Source organism: Nerophis lumbriciformis, linkage group LG11 (genome assembly GCF_033978685.3).
Source record: "Nerophis lumbriciformis linkage group LG11, RoL_Nlum_v2.1, whole genome shotgun sequence".
Lineage (NCBI taxonomy): Eukaryota > Metazoa > Chordata > Actinopteri > Syngnathiformes > Syngnathidae > Nerophis > Nerophis lumbriciformis.
The window spans coordinates 25,326,381-25,348,746 of NC_084558.2; the positions used below are offsets into that span (position 1 = coordinate 25,326,381).

Genomic DNA, 22,366 nt, shown 5'->3' on the forward strand with positions numbered 1-22,366 from the left:
TGACACGTTAAAGCTCGCGCTCGCTCCGGAGTGTCAGTCATTGACGTGCGCGCGTCCGACACTCACACGCACGCGGCTCGTCTAAGCGTGTGCGCGCCCGCTCACGGTTGTTGTCATTAACGTTCAATTTGACAAGAAAAACAACGCGTCGGATTAAATGCGAATAAAAAAAAGTAGGTTCTCCGCGGCAATGATGGCGAAGCGAGTCCGGGGCTGCTCGCACTGATGGACGGACACATGCAAGCACAGCAGGTCGGCCTCTTGCTTGCTTTTTACTCCACCCCTTCAAGGCGCGTCACACTGACAGCCTGAGCCCACCTGTCTGTCAATCTTATGTTTACTACTGGAAGGCGTCACTCTGACACACACACACACACGCACGCACACACACTTGCACCAGCAAAACACCCCACTCACACACACACACACACACACACACACACACACACACACACACACACACACACACGCACACGCACACATGCACGTGCAGGGTCCAGTTTGCATAATGCATCAAAACACATACAAAGTTGTAAGTTCATGTGAATACATTTTGCAAAAAAAATTATATATTCTGCCTTTTAGACCTTTTCAGTGCTTTGGATCACGTTCATACCTTTTGGGATCTCAAAAACAGGCAAAACATGATATTTTCCATAGAAAATGCATTTACATACATGCAACATGGACACATGTATTATAGAGGAATATACACACACGTTTAGGAATGCTTTCCAACCTTTTACAAATGCATGCACCCATAGCAACTCACTTAAGTGAAGGTGAAGAAAATACACATTCTCATTATTGACTGTGAAAAATGCATACGGTATATTAATGTCATGTATTTTTAACAAAAATGTATGGGCACGCAACAGAATTAATTTCCATATGTTTAACATGTCATAAACATGCACATACGTGTTGTAGGTGGGCTGTAATTGGCTTTAACCCACCTAGGCTATAGTTGCGGGGTCAAGGGCAGTTTTAGGACCTTTTAAATATGCCAACGCTACCCCCCCTAGAAGCGTATAGTAATATCTTAATTGAAGACGTCAAAGAAAAGCTTAATGTGGACTAAATTCAAGTATAACAAGTCATTTGCACTTTTGTGCCTGCAGAAAACTGACACCCAAAATAAACCAATGGTAAAAAGATGCAGCAAATAAAGCTTACTGATAAGTTATGATATACACATGCGGTCTAGACCAGTGATTCTCGTACCATTAGTGGAGAATCACTTAATTAAGTGATTATATTTTTATTTTCCTATATTCAAACACAGTGTTACTGTTCAAACTGGGTGTAATGTTACAGAGGCCAAAATATTGCATATATTTGTTAAATAAAACCTCTGCCTTGGTTTTAATGAATACTTAGGCCTAGTACGCTACTGTATTTTAATGTTAGTCATTATGGTGGTACTTGGAGAGTTTTCTGAGGTAGTACTTGGTGAAAAAAGTTTGACAACTCCTGGTCGAGATAATTTCTTATATGCTAACTAATCCCTTTTAAGATTTTAAGATGTTTCCACACACTTCATACTCATCAAAGGTGGAAAAAATGTAATTAAATGCATGTACGCCATGGGGACGGGGCAAGTGCCACATAAGTGACAGTAAAGGACACAATATTAAAAAGTAGTGCAACATGTATTTTGTCTCGTAAGAGGGGTACAGGTTTAGGCTGTAAGATTGCGTGGAATTTAAAGTGTTTGAAAAAAATGTGGGACAAAAGCAGTGGCAGACCAATTGGTTCCACCTTTATTTGGAGGCTTCACGCAGAGGGGAGGGGCTCCTCCATCCACAGGAGGCTCCACTAGCCCTCACGGCGTCCCAAACACTGCAAAGTGTTTATATATAAAGGGGGGCGAACACCCGTGTGGGTTGTATCTGTAATGCCATCGTGCACCAGGGAAAATAAAGAACATTTGATGAATTACCAAGAGGAGAGTGGATGGATACAATGCAGACGTGGGACTATTTTCCTATTGAGCACAAAGTGGAAGGACAAACTTCAGTCACGGTGAGTGTTGTCCTCGCTACGAATGCACACTTCCACATGACAGCTCCTCAGGTTTATAATGAGGCCCGTGCGGAACCAAGGAACGCCCCCTCAAAAAAAGAAAAATGTCCATCGGCGTCTGTCACTATTGGCTGCTGATTGACGAAGAGCTGTGACGTCACTGAACCAGACAAGAGGGGGCATCTTAAGTTGTTACTCATTCCTACAATTGAAAAAAAATATACACTATTTAAAAAAAATACTATAATTTATCAAATATTTGTTACTTTTGAGTAAGATTTTTTGTATTTAAAAAAATGGCTGCCTTGGACTTTACTTATGGATCTATACCAGTATGGCTGCAACAATAAGGAGCTTGCAGTGGTATTTCCATTTGCTCTAAAATGTTACCAAAATATTATGTTTAATATTATATAAACAGAGAACAAACATACATATGTCAGAGACTGTTCTAATTCAAATGGTGTGCTATTATGCTCTGATTTTTTTTAGTACAACTAACAATGTAACTTAGTAAATATTGCAGATGAAATTCTAAAAGTTAAGAAATATTCTTAAATGTAAAAGAAGGGAGTTTTATTTTTGAAAATAAAAAGGTTGTCTGTAGCTCTAAAGGTATCACTATAAAGCCTGCATTATGATGTCCTATCATAACTTATATATATTACAAAATTTTTTAGAATTTCCACCTTTTAATAAGATTTGTATTCTTTAAAAAAAAAAGAAAGATTTGAAGCACATAACTATAACAGTATGTCAAAAAGTGCACTGATGGCTGTTAATATTTTGACCCTTTAAAATGCTGAAAAGGGTTACTAAAATATTAAAAACAGCCGAATAACAAACAGCAAATAGACCAACAACCTTCTCTGAGTGTTTTGAGTTTAAAACTAAAGTTAGTTTTATCTGTAAATACTGCAGGATAAGAGCTATAACTGAATAATTATGTATCTATGATTAGTATGATTTAAATGTGCACCATTTTTCATATCAGAAGAAAATACAACTGCCGTCTTTAATTGTGAAGGTCCTGGAACACAACTAAATGGTGGAGAAGTACCAGTGAGGCCAGCAGGGGGGGTCATGAGGTGTTGAGAAATGAAAATGTGTGTGCTGCAAGATCTCACAAGTCCCATTGCACTTCAAAAACAATATTATCAGAATGAATAATGATAAAAAAAGGTCTGGACTGCATTAGGCTATGGTGAGGTATTTTGACTAAATTATCATTTATTATTTAGCATGGAAATCATGTGTCACACTTTCCCTAAAGTCTGTGCTAGATGCAACATTTGATCCCGCCTTGGTTGTAATTACATTGTACAGGTGCACCAAATATTGTTCAGTGAGTGCTTATTTTCTTTCTTTTTCTCTCCAGTGCCAACACGGCCATCTTTACGAGAAGACTGCACTGCGTAAAAACACCTGCAGAAATGCTCAGGAACATTTATATGTTACTCCTTTAAACACCACTTTTGTTGGATTTATGTTTTGATTTATCCACACATACGGTAAAGCTAAGGAACAAACAAATATGTAATGCCTCCCTCTTATTGGTCAGGAATAAATCAGTTTGCACTTAAAAAAAAGAAAAAAGATGAGTGTTCTTTGGAGTTGGACTGAAGTTGAAAAAGGCTTCTTAATCTCCAATCAGTTTGGCTGCTCAGAGTGACAGGCTAAATACAAGTAAGTGTGTGTGTGTGTATATATATATATATATGTGATACAAAGAATTAATAAAGAAAAGTGTAACTTTGACTCGGCCCCTATCTGCACACATCTATCAGATAAGTTGACATAATTAAAAACGCCAGCGTCGACAGGGTGTGTGACTTTCAAGTACGGTAGTGACGCATTTGCCGTACTTTTGACAACGCAATTAAAGCCTCTCAATCCCCGTCTCTTTTAAATTTGGACAATTTTGGGTGTACAAAAAATGGATGTGCAGGGTTGACACGTGCACCTTTATATCATGAGACAATAGTATGTACATTATTTGTATTAGTTATTGCATCATATGAGAGTGGATTATATCACTGTTTATGTTAGGAGTGGGCAACCTGAGGACCATGGACCAAAAACGTCTCACTTGAAAAATAATCATTAAATTAAACCATATAAAACCTCAAAGAAACATGTAATCCACAAATGTGCCTAATATCTATTTTTAATTAAGTAATTTAAATACATATTACTCAAAATGTAAATATTATATAATTATATAATTATGAAAAAAGTAAGCCTTGCAAATATGTTTATTCTTTATAATTATTTTTGAATTAACTTATATTTTTAGACTTAGTATAATGTACCATTATTAATTGAAAGTGTAATATCTACTTAAAATATATTTTAATCTATATCAATAGATTTATTAAACAGTATTATTTATTACAAGTGTAATATTAATATTGTGTGATTAAATAAATTAATATTTTTTGTGTATTAATTATTCAACTTATGTTGATCTATTTAATTATGATTTTTTTTTAAATTAGATTAATTACACTCTGAATTGTGATTAGTCATGATTATTCATGATTCAAAGTTAGATTAATCGACATATTCACGGTAAATTATTTGCATAATTAAAATTAATAGAAAAAACTGGGAAATTAATCTGCATTGGATTTTTTTGTTTTTTTTTGCCTCACAGAAACGACGTTTTGTAAACAATTATTGCAGTAAAAAAAGATATAGATTCCCACTTTTCCTGTTAGGAAAAACTGCCGACACGTTCCCGCCTCCTTCGTGCTTTTGTTTGCTTTGACAGGTGCCCTCCAATTAGTGTTTTTCCTCCATTAAGTTGGGACAGAAAGAGATGGATTAAAAAAAAAAAAAAAAAAAAAAGATAAAGTGTTTGCTAACATGATCCAGTTAGGTGTAAATAATTTACAGCCGGGACTCAACTTTTCCAATTCAAAGTAGAGCAACCTAATCTTCCACAATTCTGCAAATCTAAAATTGCACAAATCCTTCCTTGCAGGCTTTTTTTTTTTAAAGATATGTCACCGCCGCTCTTAAAAGCGTCCCTTCCTGACATTAAAAGGAGCATGCGCGTGGTTGTAGGCGTATATTTATGAATAGGAACCTTTAATTAGGGCTTGTGTTTCCTGCGCAGTCACATTGAGGGATGGTCCTGGGCGACATTCATTAATGATAATCACCAAAAGAGCGATGGCACAGCTACAGGCCACGTCTCAGGGGAGCCCCCGCACTTGAAAAGAAGAATTAAATTACACACGGGGACTCTTTAATTGCCAGAAAAGAAGGAGGGGGATATATAGCCATCGTTGTTAAATATGCTCGTTACGGGTTCAAGGATTTGTCTGAGGGGGCTCTCATCCTTAAACGCCTTATCCGAAGACAGCACTGAGGACTTCTTTTTTTACATTCCACAAGAAAATATCCATTTCAAAAACATCCAATGTCGTACAAATGTGACCGACATTTTCCGTAAAATGACACTTCAACAATTCAAAACAGCTTCTAACATTCATGATATAGTCAGGTACTGTTTACACTGTTTACTTCTTACAATAAAACTAGCTTTGCATAAAGTTAACATTTTTGTCTTACGTCTTTGTCATTTAGACGTGTTTTTTGAGTAACGTCTGTCATTTGAGAGCACGCTTTTTATATTTGTCACGTTTCAATATGACCAGTGGTTAACTTACTTTTACACTTGTATAAGAAGTTCGATAGAAATAACTTTGCATAAAAGTAACGTCTTTATGTAACGTCTGTCATTTGAGACGACACGTTTTACTGTTTCTACTTTTTAATATTAACAGTGTTTAACTTCCTTTTGTACTTGCATGAGAAATACGATAAAAATAGCGTTACATAAGAGTAACATCTTTGTGTTACGTCTTTGTGATTTGAGACAAAGCGTTTTATTGTTTTTGTGTTTTAATATTACCAGTAGAGATGTCCGATAATATCGGCCCGATATTATCGGCTGATAAATGCTTTAAAATGTAATATCGGAAATTATAGGTATCGTTTTTTTTTTATTATCGGTATCGTTTTTTTAATTTTTTATTTTTTTTATTAAATCAACATAAAAAACACAAGATACACTTACAATTAGTGCACCAACCCAAAAAATCTCCCTCCCCCATTCACAATCATTCACACAAAAGGGTTGTTTCTTTCTGTTATTAATATTCTGGTTCCTACATTATATATCAATATATATCAATACAGTCTGCAAGGGATACAGTCCGTAAGCACACATGATTGTGCGTGCTGCTGGTCCACTAATAGTACTAACCTTTAACAGTTAATTTTACTCATTTTCATTAATTACTAGTTTCTATGTAACTGTTTTTATATTGTTTTACTTTCTTTTTTATTCAAGAAAATGTTTTTAATTTATTTATCTTATTTTATTTTATTTATTTTTTTTAAAAAGGACCTTATCTTCACCATACCTGGTTGTCCAAATTAGGCATAATAATGTGTTAATTCCACGACTGTATATATCGGTATCGGTTGATATCGGTATCGGTAATTAAGAGTTGGACAATATCGAAATATCGGATATCGGCAAAAAAGCCATTATCGGACATACCTAATTACTATTACTATTATTACTTTTACACTTGTATGGGAAGTACGATAGAAATAGCGTTACATAAAAGTAATGTCTTTGTGTAACGTCTGTCATTTGAAACACGTTTTATTGTTAACAGTGTTTAACTTCCTTTTACGTTTGTATGAGAAGTGCGATAAAAAATAGCCTAGCATAAAAGTAACATATTTGTGTTACTATACGTCCTTGTCGTTTGAGACAACGCGTTTTAACATTTTAATATCAACAGTGGTTAACTTCCTTTTACGCTTGTATGAGAAGTACTATAAAAAAACAGCGTTGCATAAAAGTAACATCCTTGTGCTACGTCTTTGTCATTTAAGACAACGCGTTTTATTGCTGTTACGTTTTAATATTAACAGGGATTTACTTCCTCTTACGCTTGTATGAGAAGTAAGCTAAAAATAGCATTGCTTAAAAGTAACGTATTGTCGCAAGTCCTTGTCATTTTTTATTGTTTTGACATAGTTAACAGTAGTTAACTGCATGGTATGCTTGTATGAGTAGTACGATAAAAATAGCGTTGCATTAAAGTAACATCTTTGTGTTTGAGACAACACGTTTTATTGTTTTAACATTTTAATATTAACAGCTAATATGAGAAGTACTATAAAAATAGCATCGCATAAAAGTAACATCTTTGCGTAATGTCTATCACCGGAGATATGTTTTAATGTTTTTACATCTTAATATTAACAATGGTTAATTTCATCTTACGCTTGTAAAAGAATTACAATAAAATTAGCGTTGCATAAAGACGTCCGTGCAGCATCTGTCATTTGAGACAACGCATTTTATTGTTTTTAAGTGTTAATATTAACAGTGGTTAACCTCTTTTTATGCTTGTATGAGAAGTACAAAAGGGAAATAGCATTGCATAAAAGCAAGATATTTGTATGACGTCCTTGTCATTTGACACAACGCGTTTTATTGTTCTTACGTTTTAATATTAACAGTGTTATCGTGCTTTTATGCTTGTATGACAAATACGATAAATAAAGCATTGCATCGTAAAGTCTTCACTGTACGTTTTTCATTTTTGACAGTATGTTATGTTTTTGTGTTTCAATAGTAGCATTGGTTGACCCCATGTTGCACTACAAAAAATTAGTTAAATAAAAGTTAAATGTTCGGGCTCTCTGGGTGGCCGGGGCCGTACTTTGGCTCCCGCACACACTGGGAGACAAATATATTGTACATACAAATGCACATACATACTCATATACACACAATTATACATACATATATACACACATACACGTATTCATTCATTCATACATACATACGCGCACACAAAGGTACTCAAGCACATACATAAGTACCTACGCTCCCACATACATACACAAATACAGTGCATACATACATCCACACGCACATTCACTGTACAAACATACATATATACATACTGTACATATACATTTACTGTACAAACATACACATACTGTACATATACATTCACTGTACAAACATACATATACACATACTGTACATATACATTCACTGTACAAACATACATATACACATACTGTACATATACATTCACTGTACAAACATACATATACGCATATTGTACATATACATTCACTGTACAAACATACATATATACATACTGTACATATACATTCACTGTACACACATACATACTGTATATACATACTGTACATATACATTCACTGTACAAACATACATATACACATACTGTACATATACAAGCACATATGCATACCTACACTCATGCATGTAATCACGTTTCATCAAACATATATTAACGTTGTTGCCCTATGGGAAACTGGGCAAAGCACGGCACACTGACAAAGCTTAACCTAATGATACTATAACAAACTACAAGGTTAATACAGTTCGCTTCTCTTTCTTCCCCTCCATTTATCTGCTTTCTTTTGTAATTCAAGTTATCGTTACACATATGCATTGTTGCATTTGAAACATTTGTATTGTTGATAATAGATGTAATTATTGTTATTATCCATCATCAATAGTGCTATTTCTATTGGTATTTGTATCGCTCCATTTGTAGTGTAATAATGTTCATTGTCATTTGTGTGTTATTTTTATTTACTTCACTAACTGCTTCTTTGCTATCACTTTTACTATCATATTTGTACATATCATATTTGCTGATGCTGTTCTGTTGTTGTTGTTTTTGTGGTTGTTATTGTTATTGTCTCTCTGTCTTATACCCCTCTTGTCCCCGCAATTTCCCCCTCTGTTTTTCTTCTTTTTTTTTCTCATAATAATATGCAGTAAATCAATTTCATAAAGGCAAACACAAATAAGGCAACAAGAGAAGTATCCCACACTTCTCTTTAGTAAAGTAAACCTGTACAGCAAATATGGGCATCTACATCAACAATATGGTTTCCCTAAGTAGCTGGACAGGGAAAAAAAAGAAGAAAATCTTTGCGTTATGCCCTAACTTTAGAGTATTGAATTGTTTCATTTCATTTCATTTTTATTTATCTCCTTCATTGATGTGCATCTTCGATCGAAAAACAATTATACCTCAATTATTCAATTATACATTTACACACCAATGCCTGAGAAGGAGCAGGATGAAGAAGAATCTTATATTTTCCTGCCCCCTTCAACATAATACGTAGTCTTACTTAATGGATATCATATAAACCAAAAATTACATCCAAATATAATGAAAACAAAAAAAAAAACCCGCAAAAAAACACAAGTGCAAAACTTCATGAAGTACAAACCGAACAAAAAAAAAGAAAAAAAAAGTAATATACACCTCAAGGGATGATACAAAACAAATACAAAACCAGGCAAAAAATAAGTAAAATAATAAATACAAAGCAAAATGTAAACACTTATGGCCGTCCATATGATCTTATTGTTCTGTCTTTATATATTTTTTTCAATTGGAATATATTTTTACAATCTTTTATCTCATTGTAAAAAGAATTCCATAGTTTAACCCCCACCACTGATATACACATTTGTTTTAAAGTTGTCCTTGAATACTGATGTTGGAAATGACCTTTTCTTCTATGCTCTTCATTCTTAGAAGTGATGACAAACATTTTTTATAAATTTGCTGGTAATGTTTTACTTTTAGCCTTAAACATGACACATAATGTCTGTAACTTTACTAGCTCCTGTAATTTCAATAAACCCAAATTAATAAATAATATGTAGCGTGTTCTAAGTAATCTACTTTATGAATAATCCTTATAGCTCTTTTCTGTAGTTGATACAATTCCTTAATGTTACTCTTATATGTGTTCCCCCACACTCCCACACAGTAGCTGATATATGGCAATATTAGTGCACAATACAATATATGCATTGCCCTATAATCCAACACATATTTCAATGTTCAATACGAACATCTGTAAACTTATTATGTTTGTATTTGTAAAAGTACAAAAAAATCCATAACGTAAAAGTAAAAGCTTTGCGTTATGTTCTCGTCTTTAAAAACTATTGTTTTGTGTTTATGGTTGTATAGTAACAGTGGTAAACTTCTTATCACGCTTGTATGAGAAGTACGATAAAAATAGCATTACATAGAAGTCAAATAGTTGCGCTATGTCTGTCATTTGAAACAATGTTTCAATTGTCACATTGGTTAACTTCTTATCACGCTTGTATAACAAGCACAAAAACCGGCTTACGTAAAAGTAGAAGCTTTCAGTTGTGTCCTTGTCTTTCGAGACTATCGTATTGTTTTTACGTTTATATATTAAAAGCGGCTAACTTCTTTTTACGCTAGGAGTATATTGTAAAAATATTACATAGAAGTAAAATATTTGTTCTGTCTTAGTCATTTGTGAGAGTTCTTGATAAAAGCCTTTAAGTCCTATCTTAAAACTAATTTGTATACCGTATTTTCCGCACTATTAGCCGCACCTAAAAACCACACATTTACTCAAAAGCTGACAGTGCGGCTTATAACCCGGTGCGCTTTATATATGGATTAATATTAAGATTCATTTTCATAAAGTTTAGGTCTCGCAACTACGGTAAACAGCCGCCATCTTTTTTCCCCGTAGAAGAGGAAGCGCGTCTTCTTCTACGGCAAGCAACCGCCAAGGTAAGCATTCGCCCCCCATAGAAGAGGAAGCGCTTCTTCTTCTACTGTAAGCAACCACCCGCCCCCGTAGAAGAAGAAGAAGCGCGCAGATATTACGTTTCATTTCCTTTGTGTGTTTACATCTGTAAAGACCACAAAATGGCTCCTACTAAGCGACAGGTTTCCGGTTCATGAAAAGACGCAATCTCTCCATCCGCACACGGACTACTATTTCACAGCAACTGCCTAAAGACTTTCAAGAAAATCTGGCTACTTTCCGTGCATATTGTAAAAACAAGATAGCTGAAAAAAAGATCCGGCCAGAGAACATTATCAACATGGACGAGGTTCCACTGACTTTTGATATTCCTGTGAACCGCACTGTGGATACAACGGGAGCACGTACGGTGAATATTCGCACCACAGGGAATGAGAAGTCATCCTTCACTGTGGTTCTAGCTTGCCATGCTAATGGTCAGAAACTTCCACCCATGGTGATATTCAAAAGGAAGACCTTGCCAAAAGAGACCTTTCCAGCCGGCGTCATCATAAAAGCTAACTCGAAGGGATGGATGGATGAAGAAAAGATGAGCGAGTGGTTAAGGGAAGTTTACGCGAAGAGGCCGGGTGGCTTTTTTCACGCAGCTCCGTCCATGTTGATATACGACTCCATGCGCGCCCACATCACGCTGGTTTTTAATATATTATTAAAGTTTGACTGACCTGACTGTTTTTTTGACATTCCCTTTAGCGCAGTTAGATGCGGCTTATAACACGGGGCGGCTTATAGGTGGACAAAGTTTTGAAATATGCCGTTCATTGAAGGCGCGGCTTATAACCCAGGGCGGCTTATGGTGCGGAAAATACGGTACTCTAGCCCAGTGGTTCTCAACCTTTTTTCAGTGATGTACCCCCTGTGAATTTTTTTTTAATTCAAGTACCCCCTAATCAGAGCAAAGAATTTTGGGTTGAAAAAAAGAGATAAAGAAGTAAAATACAGCACTATGTCATCAGTTTCTGATTTATTAAATTGTATAACAAAATATTGCTCATTTGTAGTGGTCTTTCTTGAACTGTTTGGAAAAAAAAGATATAAAAATTACTAAAAACTTGTTGAAAAATAAACAAGTGATTCAATTATAAATAAAGATTTCTACACAGAAGTAATCATCAACTTAAAGTGGCCTCTTTGGGGATTGTAATAGAGATCCATCTGGATTCATGAACTTAATTCTAAACATTTCTTCACAAAAAAAGAAATCTTTAACATCTATATTTATGGAACATGTCCACAAAAAATCCAGCTGTCAACACTGAATATTGCATTGTTGCATTGTAATGAATGGAATAGCATACTGGATTTGATGTTCAGTTTATGAACTTATATTCATATTTTGTTGAAGTATTATTCAATACATATATTTATAAAGGATTTTTGAATTGTTGCTATTTTTAGAATATTTAAAAAAAATCTCATGTACCCCTTGGCATACCTTCAAGTACCCCCAGGGGTACGCATACCCCCATTTGAGAACCACTGCTCTAGCCCAGAGGTGTCAAACTCATTTTAGCTCAGGGGCCACATGGAGGAAAATCTATTCCTAGGTGTGCCGGACTGGTAAAATCATGGCATGATAACTTAAAAACAAAGACGACTTCAGATTGTTTTATTTGTTTTACTTTGGCCAAAATTAGAACAAGCACATGTACAAATCACAAATAACAAAACACTTCAAATTCTAAGGGGAAGAAATGTGTGCGGTTTGAAAAATACAATGAACTTTGTCTCAGTGTATCTACAAAACCAACAAACATGAAATCACAGCCTATCTGGGATTGAACAAAATAAATAAACTTCTAGGTGTCAAATACCTCATTTGTCATGTCCAGGTATTGACCCTGTGCTAACTCAACAAACTACACACACGGAGGTAGAAACTGTGAATTTGCAAACAGCTTAAATTATATACAAAGCATACTATAACCTGCGACCCAAGAATATACAACAATTCTTCTCAAAAAAAGAGGAGAAATATAATCTTGGAGAAAAATGTAATTCAAAACATTTGTATGCATGTACACCACTTAAGACCTTCAGTATACCAGTATGTGGAATAAAATTATGGAATGGAACGATGTACTAATATGATCCATTTCAAGAAACTCTTCAAACTTAAAGTGTTTACAAAGTACAAAGAACAAGAACCATGACAAACATTCTCAATTTATTTCATCCATCCATTCGCAAAATAATCTTACTTATCTCATCATATGAAATATGACTGACTTCACCAATTATTATTATTCAATTATTATTATTATTTATTTTTATTGTGATTACTTATGAAGTATATTATGAATAAATTGTGAACAGGAAGTGAACAAAAAGTTTTAGCAACTGTTATGTAAAAGAAAAGGGGTAGGATGAAATAAGCTCTGCTTCTTCCTTACTCCTTTTCGAACATGTTGAAAAGAGAAACTGGAAATTGTGATGTATCATGTTGTATGCTTGCATGTTCCAAATAAACTTAAACTCAAACTGTTGAAGATGGTTGAGTTAAACTCACTTTTCTCATTTTTGAAAGAGACATTTAGGGGCAATGAGGGTGCCAAAGAACAATGCGTTCGAAGCAGAAGACCTAAAACTGCAGGTTTTAAGTTTCATTTGTTTGAGGGGAGGAGCCAAAGCCACGCGTTACCAAAACTATATGCGCTTTACTGCGTACCTGTCACAGTTCAATTAAAAGTAGAACAGAGGAACCCAAGGATGCATATGGAATGTGAGTAAATAGTTCTTTACTAAACAAAAAGGCACTCACAACAATAATCCAAAAATAGAAGATAACAAAAAGCGACGGTGCGAAAAAGAGCACTGTGACAAAAAGAACAAAATCTAATATACAAAGCTAACTAAACTTGGGTCGGAGTTGCAAGACGTGCAAACTAACATAGTACATACCAAGCTGGATGGCACTGGAACTAGCCAAGAAGGTAAGAAGCATAAATACAAGCAGCATAGGAATCTTCATACAACAGGAGTTGAAGAGTGGAATTGCCGAGTGCCATCCAGCTGAAGAGGTGCTGCTTAAATAGTGTAAGGCTGATTGGACACAGCTGTGCACGTCTCACAACTCCGCCCACAGGGAAACACAGGAACTCTAGGAAGAAGACAAAAAATAAGAGCCAGGTCTGCTGCACCAACAAAGGCAAACTGAACACAAACCACAAGATGGCAGCAGGCAGTGACAGTACCTCTTGCTTGGCCCCGGTGTCAAGCGTTTGCTTGCCCAACAGAGTTGTTATTGCGACATCGAGTGGACACATTTAGATCAGCAGTTTCTTTCATTGAACAATTTCAGCTCAATTTTATACTTAGCAAACTCATCTCCCGAGCCGCATAAAACCTGTTCGCGGGCCTGATCAGGCCCACGGGCCGTACGTTTGACGACCCTGCTCTAGCATTTAAATAGACCCATTTTTAGACCAGTTGAACTACTGTCTCTCTTTTCTTCTCTGCCCCCCTCTCCACGGATCAGCCTCCATGGATGAAGCGCTAGCTGTTCAAAGTCGGGACCCAGGATGGACCACTCCTCTTTGCATCAGTTTATGACGTCTCTGCGCCTCCACGTGTCTACATGCAAGATGATCCCCTGCTGACCCCACTATGGACTGGACTCTCACATTATTAACTGTACCCACTCGGCATCCATTGCACCGGTCACCCAGGTGGGATCTCCACATCTGCCATTTTTCTTGCCCTGATGTGGGATCTGAGCCGAGGATGTCAATGTGGCTTTGATTGATTGATTGATTGATAATTGTTTTTACGTTTTAAAACTAAATATGGTTACGACGTTTGTATGATGTAAGTAGAAGGAACTTTTCCTTACGTAAAAGCTTTGCGTTAAGTCTCCTTGAATAGATGCAGTGTTTCAATGTTTTCCATTTTAATATAGACAGAGGTTAATAACTTTTGTGTTACATTGTAATCATTATAGCTAATGGGTTGTGTTTTCGGGATGGTTTCCTGCTGGCCCCACTATGGACTGGAGTCTCACTATTATGTTAGATCCACTATGGACTAGACTTTTACAATATTATGCTAGACCAGGGGTCACCAACCTTTTTGAAACCAAGAGCTACTTCTTGGGTACTGATTAATGCGAAGGGCTACCAGTTTCCATCCACCCATTTTCTACCGCTTATTCCCTTTGGGGTGGCGGGGGGCGCTGGAGCCTATCTCAGCTACAATCGGGCGGAAGGCGGGGTACACCCTGGACAAGTCGCCACCTCATCGCAGGGGCTACCAGTTTGATACACATTTAAATAAATTGCCAGAAATAGCCAATTTGCTCAATTTACCTTTAACTCTGTTATTATTAATATTTAATGATATTTATCTTTGTGGATACACTGATCATCTTAAGGATTTCTCCCAATAAATATATATAGAAACAGATAAATATCAATATGCAACACTTTATTTTTATATTTTCTCTAAGTGCACATTTTTCAAATTGAACATTTTCAAATGATCACTTCTAAGACAGTCTTGTGAAATCACAATATCCCATTTTAACTAGCTAGCCACTAACATTTTTTAACAAATCATGAATTACTTTGCACCATGTTTGTACAAATAATAACTCATGTAAAATACAAAAGTCAACTCTCAAATTTTTAAATAAATCATGTCACACTTTTAACTGGACACCAAATCTGTTATCTGTTTCTTTGTCAGTTAGTGAAGACCAAGTCTTTAAAATATTTTCTTGGATTTTCTAATTCTATTTGAGTTTTGTCTCTCTTAGAATTAAAAATGTCCAGCAAAGCAAGACCAGCTTGCTAGTAAATAAATACAATTTAAAAAATAGAGGCAGCTCACTGGTAAGTGCTACTATTTGAGATATTTTTAGAACAGGTCAGCGGGCTACTCATCTGGTCCTTACGGGCTACCTGGTGCCCGCAGGCACCGCGTTGGTGACCCCTGTGCTAGACCCACTCGATGTCCATTGCATCCGGTTTCCCCTCGAGGGGATGGGGGGTCACCCACATCTGCGGTCCTCTCCAAGGTTTCTCATAGTCATTCACATTGACATCCCACTGGGTTGTGAGTTTTTCCTTGCCCTTTTGTGGGCTCTGAACCGAGGATGTCGTTGTGGCTTGTGCAGCCCTTTGAGACACTTGTGATTTAGGGCTATATAAATACAATTGATTGATTGATTGATTTACTGATTTTACATCCTAATATAAACACTTTTTACTGCGCTTGTGCGATACATAGATGCATTCTTCTTTTTACACTTGTATGACAGTTAAGAATGCCAAAATGCTATTTCTAAAAATCCTAATAAATGGATGGCGTTTATTCCATCGTAGTTCCAAATAGTGCATCCTCTTAAACTTCTTTTTTTCCTTCTTACTTTGGTTTGTAAAATTGCTAGGCCAAAGAACCAGAAATAAAAGTCGACATCGAAGGAGGCTCATTATTAGGGATGTCCGATAATGGCTTTTTGCCGATATCCGATATTCCGATATTGTCCAACTCTTTAATTACCGATACTGATATCAACCGATACCGATATCAACCGATATATACAGTTGTGGAATTAACACATTATTATGCCTAATTTGGACAACCAGGTATGGTGAAGATAAGGTACTTAAAAAAAAAAAAAAAAAAAATATAAGATAAATAAATTAAAAACATTTTCTTGAATAAAAAAGAAAGTAAAACAATATAAAAACAGTTACATAGAAACTAGTAATTAATGAAAATGAGTAACATTAACTGTTAAAGGTTAGTGCTATTAGTGGACCAGCAGCACGCACAATCATGTGTGCTTACGGACTGTATCCCTTGCAGACTGTATTGATATATATTGATATATAATGTAGGAACCAGAATATTAATAACAGAAAGAAACAACCCTTTTGTGTAAATGACTGTGAATGAGTGTAAATGGAGGAGGGAGTTTTTTTGGGTTGGTGCACTAATTGTAAGTGTATCTTGTGTTTTTTATGTTGATTTAAAAAATAAATAAATAAAAAAAATTAAAAAACGATACCAATAATAAAAAAAAACGATACCGATAATTTCCGATATTACATTTTAACGCATTTATCGGCCGATAATATCGGCAGGCCGACATCTCTACTCATTATTATTCGACACTTCTTCTGACATTTCTCGCCGATGGCCGACATCATACTGATGAAACGGCAAATTAACTGATAACAAAAATAATTGTCATATGCGGCTGCCTTAATGAACATTTTCTCCCCCCAAAAAAGTTTACACACACACACACACACACACACACACACACACACACACACACACACACACACACACACACACACACACACACACACACACAGCCCTGACCTAATTGCTCAGCCTCCCTCCACTAATTAATCACAGCTGACTCAACATGGTGACAAGGTCAGCTAGGTGACTTTTTCTACATTTCTCAATCTTTTCTCCACTTCTTAATTCCGCCTCCTAAGTTGGCCTACATCTATTTTTACCTGCGACAGGGAAGGAGGCGGGTTAGGGGGCGGGGTCACACTGCTCCATTAATCAAAAAGAATGACACAGCTGTCGTCCATGACAAGCACGCCCGCCGCACCTTCCCTCCTCAACTTTAGCGACGGGGAGTGTCGAGGATGCTGCTGAGCCAACTTTATTAATCAAGCGCTCCCCTATTAATTGTTAGCGGGTGTCAGCCATAAATTCCCCATTTGGATTTTTTAATAATCTTGGAGGCGGACTGCTAACAATCTGGCTGCTGACTGGAGTTTTATTGAAGCCGGCGAGCGGAGAGATGATGGAGACGCTGACACAAATAGCTTCCCGACTGTCCCTGGTCTCGTGACAGTTATGAAATACAATTACTGCTGCTTAACGATTCATCAAGAGCCTTGCAAAAGGGTGGCATGTCGGGAGGAGGGAAGGTTTAGCATCTATTCCATGAGCCACCATTCAATTATTTTATTTAACTATTACAACAAGTGCTAAAAAAGACAGTTGTTTTTCCTTGGTAATTTAAATGTTATTGTTTTTCACAAGCTAAATTGTAAGAAAAACACAAGTAAAGTCACAGTACTACTGTATTTTCCAGGCTATAAGCCGCAACCTTTTCCCCACGCTTTGTATCCTGCGGCTTTTAAAATGGTGCAGCTAATTTATGGATTTTTCTTCGCTAATGGTCATTTTGTTTTGTATTCAACAAATAGTTTTCATAAAACACCGACAGAGAGACTGGAAACGTGTGTTATTGTTTGTGCTACGTTGCCTTCTTTTGGACGAGTTCGCTGCGGGTTGAAAATGTAGTTCCTGTTTCCTGCCTTGAACCGAACTATTACATCTATTATTCGTCTATAGGATTCTTCATTCATCACTCCAAGAAAAGTTTGTAAGTTTTACAATATAACTAAAACAATTCATACTTACTAAATCTTCCCATGTGGGATGTCCGTAAGTGTTTTTTCATGAATATTTGTACGTGCTATCATAATGTAATCAAGCTAACATAGTTAGCATTAGCCAATACGCTAACACAATTACAACTGTTAGTGTGTTAGTATTATAAAAGGCCTACTGAAACCCACTACTACCGACCACGCAGTCTGATAGTTTATATATCAATGATGAAATCTTAACATTGCAACACATGCCAATACGGCCGGGTTAGCTTACTAAAGTGCAATTTTAAATTTTGCGTGAAATATCCTGCTGAAAATGTCTCGGTATGATGACGTCTGCGCGTGACGTCACGAATTGTAGAGGACATTTTGGGACAGCATGGTGGCCAGCTATTAAGTCGTCTGTTTTCATCGCAAAATTCCACAGTATTCTGGACATCTGTGTTGGTGAATCTTTTGCAATTTGTTCAATGAACAATGGAGACAGCAAAGAAGAAAGCTGTAGGTGGAAAGCAGTGTATTGCGGCAGGTGTTGTGCCGGATAACGCACCCTCGCCGTAGAATGCACCCCCTGACTGTTGTGCCGGATAACACAGCCGGTGTTTCATTGTTTACATTCCCGAACGACGGCGTGGCGCAGTGAAAGAATGGCCGTGCGTGACCCGAGGGTCCCTGGTTCAATTCCCACCTAGTACCAACCTCGTCATGTCCGTTGTGTCCTGAGCAAGACACTTCACCCTTGCTCCTGATGGCTGCTGGTTAGCGCTTTGCATGGCAGCTCCCTCCATCAGTGTGTGAATGTGTGTGTGAATGGGTAAATGTGGAAGTAGTGTCAAAGCGCTTTGAGTACCTTGAAGGTAGAAAAGCGCTATACAAGTACAACCCATTTATCATTTATCATTTATGACAGTCAAGCTTTACCATTGGCCTGTGGAGAACTGGGACAACAGAGACTCTTACCAGGAGGACTTTGAGTTGGATACGCAGACGCGGTACCGTGAGTATGCATGCAGCTGCGGCTTCCAAACATTTGATCGCTTGCCCGTACGTGCGTGCCGCTATGTGCATGTCACGTACGTAACTTTGGGGACTTTGGGGAAATATATGTACTGTATGAACTTTGGGGAGGTGAATGGTACTTTGGGCTGTGCGATTAAGTGTGTTGTGCAGGTGTTTGAGTTGTATTGGCGGGTTATATGGACGAGAGGGGGGAGGGGTTTGTTATGCGGGATTAATTTGTGGCATATTAAATATAAACCTGGTTGTGTTGTGGCTAATAGAGTATATATATGTCTTGTGTTTATTTACTGTTTTAGTCATTCCCAGCTGAATATCAGGTCCCACCCGCCTCTCACAGCATCTTCCCTATCTGAATCGCTCCCACTGCCCTCTAGTCCTTCACTCTCACTTTCCTCATCTACGAATCTTTCATCCTCGCTCAAATTAATGGGGAAATCGTCGCTTTCTCGGTCCGAATCGCTCTCGCTGCTGGTGGCCATGATTGTAAACAATGTGCGGATGTGAGGAGCTCCACAACCTGTGACGTCACGAACGTTGCGAACTTTATCGTCGACGTTCTCTACTAAATCCTTTCAGCAAAAATATGGCAATATCGCGAAGTGATCAAGTATGACACAAAGAATGGACCTGCTATCCCCGTTTAAATAAGAAAATCGCATTTCAGTAGGCCATTAAGTCGGGGTCCACGTTAATCAATTCATGGTAGCTTCCGCAGCTAGTGGGTCCATGACGATGACGTTTTACAGGCACCGTTTGGAAAATAAACATTTACAAAATATTTCGTACCGGTACATATCTGCGGCTTACAGTCCGGTGCAGCTATTATATGCAAAAATATTTATTTTTTCAAAAATGTAGTGGGTTCGGTATAAATACCGATAATTTACATAATTATTACATACAGCTTGAAGACAACTTTAACTTTTTTTGGGCATTTTTCTGACCTTTGTTTTTGTTATGCACACTTTTGGAGTTGTAAGCTAAAACATGCTTAGCTTTAGCTTAACAAAAATAAAGCACACCTGCACCACTTGTCCATCTCGGGTGTGCAGTAATAAAACGTCATTAAGTCGTCATCCCGCCTGCCTTGAAATGCAACACCCGTTGTGTTGCATTAGGGTCAATAATGGCAGTTAATGTAGCTCCTGGAGGGGGACTGTCACAACACACCAAATAACACAACAAACTGATCTCAATCAGTCGGCGTCTAATTGCAAGCCGAGCCTATATGCGGCTTGACAGTGCGCATAAAATTAGCATAGCTTTGCATAATGGTTGCACATTAGCATTGGCTGTAATGGCTGCGGTTAAGTACTGTATGTTTGTGCCTCTGCATTGTTGTCTTAAAGGCACGGCAACAGACAATGGCTGCCCAACAGTAAACATAAGGACACTTTGCAGCTAAATATCACAAATTGTTGGCAAAGGGCTCATTATACATACAAAACGTTGTTAGTAATGATTTTGGAGTACATGAGAAAGTGGAAAATAAAACATTGCTCTTTTTGACCACATGGTAATTTATAAAAGTGCATTGCACAGTACAACCAATGTTGTAATAGGGGTAAGGAGCAAACTGCTTAGCCAGCATTAACAGCGCTAATGGGTTATTTGTAAACAATGACTTCCACACCAACAGCTGAGTAAAGCGCATGCAGATGCAGAAAAAAAAGCTATTCATGATACGTTTCAATGCAGCTACTGCCAACTTGTCATGTTGATATAAAACAAAAAGGGGAGGAGGCTGCAGCTGTTAAACCCAGTGGTGTTTGAGCAGGCACTAATTATAGACTCTGGTCGTTTAGCTGATTTCTAAACCACGCACCTGGTGATATAGCTGACTCAGGAACATTTATAGAGACATTTTAATCATATTAAGGAAGGGACAATTTTTATGGAAAAGTACTGTGCATCCGGAAAGTATTCACCTGCGCTTCACTTTTTCCACATTTTGTTATGTTACAGCCTTATTTCAAACTGGAAAAAAATTCTATTTTGTCCTCAAAATTCTACACACAATACCCTATAATGAAAATGTGAAAACGTTTTTACATTTTTTTTGCAAATTTATTTAACATAAAAAAAACTTTGTACATAAGTATTCACAACATCTGCTCAATACTTTGTTGATGCACCTTTGGCAGCAATTACAGCCTCAATGTTAGGAACTGATCAAGGAGGTGACCCCAGGATGCAGAGACGGGAGGCAAGGTAGAATTACAAAAAGGGAAAAATTTAATAAGTCTAAAAATTGTAACAAAAGGCGATGGGGCAGAAGTGCACACCATGAATAACAAACAAAAAAAAAGGTTCCTCAGTGGTCGGCAGAGGAAAAGGCCAGGGCGCACTGAGCACAGCATAAAGTCCAACACAGAATCCTCTTTACCTCAGGGAGGCTAGGAAACAAACACAAAGAGGTGAGGGATTACAGGACTAAGGAGAGACAATGTACCAGGACTGACGAGGTGAAGCAGGCACATGCACGTGGGAGGTTCAGGAGACAATAACCGGCAAGACCAAGCTGTCAGTGACGAGCTTAAATACTCCTAGGTTGAAATTGGTTGCAGGTGTGCCTTAGTGTCTGCCCCTCGCTGGGGACTAATGAGCTGAAGGAAACAGACATCACAATAAAGGAGAAGGCAGGGAAATGATAAAACACAACACTCAAGTCCTTTTGAATACAATGTCACAAGCTTGGCACACATAACTTTGGTCAGTTTTGCACATTCCTCTTTGCAGCACCTCTCAAGCTCCATTAGGTTGGATGAAAAGTGTTGGTTTTCATCCCGGATGTCTCTGTACACTGCTGCATTCATTTTTCCCTCTATCCTGACTAGTGTCCCCGTTTCCCTCGCTGAAAAACATCCCCCACAGCATGATGCTGCCACCACCATGCTTCGCTGTAGGAATGGTATTGGCCTGGTGATGACCGGTGCCTAGTTTCCTCCAAACATGACGCCTAGCATTCACGCCAAAGAGTTTAATCTTTGTCTCATCAGACCAGATAAATTGGTGTCTCATGGTTTAAGAGTCTTTCAGGTGCCTTTTGGCAATTTATTTTTACTATTTCTCGTAGAATAATACATACCTCACATAATGTTTTTTTCTCCAGAGTCCGTGCTAGATAGATATGTTATCTACTGTGGTGGCAAACTATGTTGTAACAATTTAACTGCTGCGCTTCGTAAATAATTTCCAAATTCCAACCATATCAATTCCTAGATGTACTCGAAGTTATTTAAGACATGCTG

At 37.3% G+C, this 22,366-nt stretch overlaps 1 protein-coding gene across 2 annotated transcripts in view; it reads right to left on the reverse strand.

Moving 5' to 3' along the window:
• The window catches only part of LOC133610586 (teashirt homolog 1-like), a 437,114-nt gene that overhangs the window by 60,248 nt on the left and 354,500 nt on the right, over positions 1 to 22,366 (reverse strand). The window contains exon 1 of one of the 2 annotated variants that reach the window (XM_061966993.2): positions 67 to 312. The exons of the other annotated variant lie outside the window; for it this stretch is intronic. The gene's annotated coding sequence lies outside the window, so the exon portion shown is untranslated. Of the gene's footprint in view, positions 1 to 66; positions 313 to 22,366 lie in introns of those variants that run through there. 2 annotated transcript variants of the gene reach the window in all.